Below are 1,357 nucleotides of genomic sequence, written 5' to 3' on the forward strand. Positions count from 1 at the left end.
CACGATATATTTCCATTTCAAGGTCTATGTTCACAATGACCCACGCAAAGTTTCAATGACATTCCAACTTCATTTGAGCTGCATATCAACAAGTAGGGAACCGAACGCTTCAAGGCATGGCCAGGGATAGGTCACGGACATTTATGCCCCAAACATGACATTTTTTTATTTCAACGCCTTTCATTTATAATAAAAAGCATCCCTACAAAATTTCGTGTGAATCCGAATTAATTCGAGCGAGTTATGGACGATTTCGCAAAATTATGCATCCCTGGGCAAATCAATGTCTGTTCCTGTCACCAAGCTCTTTGTGCAATATGTATATATAGGGGGTACCAGGGGACTGCTCCCCATCGGCGCCCTGGGGGGTGTTCAGCGCCCAGAGCTGTCGAGGCTGGCACGCTCGAGGCCATGGCCAAGGCGCCCGGTCTTCACGAAAACGAGGCCATCAACGCCCCCATAGACGCCCCACTCGCGTGTCCCCTCGCCCCGACGTCGTGTGTGTCCAAAAATTATGCATCATCAGGGAAATCCATGTCCGTTCCTGTCACCAAGCTCTTTGTGCAATATGTATATATAGGGGGTACCATGGGGTCTCATTCGCATGGGTGCCCGACTTGGGCGATGGGCAGCTCAGAGTCATGAGGCTGTATCGAGCACCAACAAGGCAAGCCAAGCCAAGCCCCACGACCCATGAAAGAGGCCAACACCCCCAACACGCTGCCTTGATTTCTCGAACGATGGCCTGAGAAATAGCCCCGTTGCCTTGATTTTCCTCGACGCCGTGCGCATGAACTAGCCCCGTTGCCTTGATTTTCCTCGACGCCGTGCGCACAAACTAGCCCCGTTGCCTTGATTTTCCTCGACGCCGTGCGCATATTAAAAATTATGCATAATCAGGGAAATCCATGTCTGTTCCTGTCACCAAGCTCTTTGTGCAATATGTATATATAGGGGGGGAGCCGTGAGTGAGCACGGCAAGGGGTGAACGCGCCAGATGGCCTTTCAGCGCGATCATGGGTGACGGTTGCTTAGTTCCGAGTTGCTTAGATAATACCCCTCCGAGTGGGGGCCTTGGCGGGGTGTGGGGATGCCTCGTCAGGTCGCTGCGACAACAGTCCAGGGTTGTGGTCTAGCCTTGGAAATGTGGGATGAGCTGTCTGTGTGGCAATACGATGACGATGTGTGCTTGCTAATCTTGTTCGACGTGCTTCTGGTGCTAGCCAGCATTTGATAATGTGCCGATGATGGGGAAGTGATAGGCGTTAAAGTGGCATGTGTTGCTTTTTGTGATACTACTACGGTACGCTGGTCTATCCTTGTTAGACGTGCGGTTGGGTGCGTAAGAGCTGCCATT

The sequence above is a fragment of the Lactuca serriola genome, unplaced genomic scaffold (genome assembly GCF_051521515.1).
Source record: "Lactuca serriola cultivar US96UC23 unplaced genomic scaffold, Lser_US96UC23_V15 Lser_V15_Un137, whole genome shotgun sequence".
NCBI classification, from domain to species: domain Eukaryota; kingdom Viridiplantae; phylum Streptophyta; class Magnoliopsida; order Asterales; family Asteraceae; genus Lactuca; species Lactuca serriola.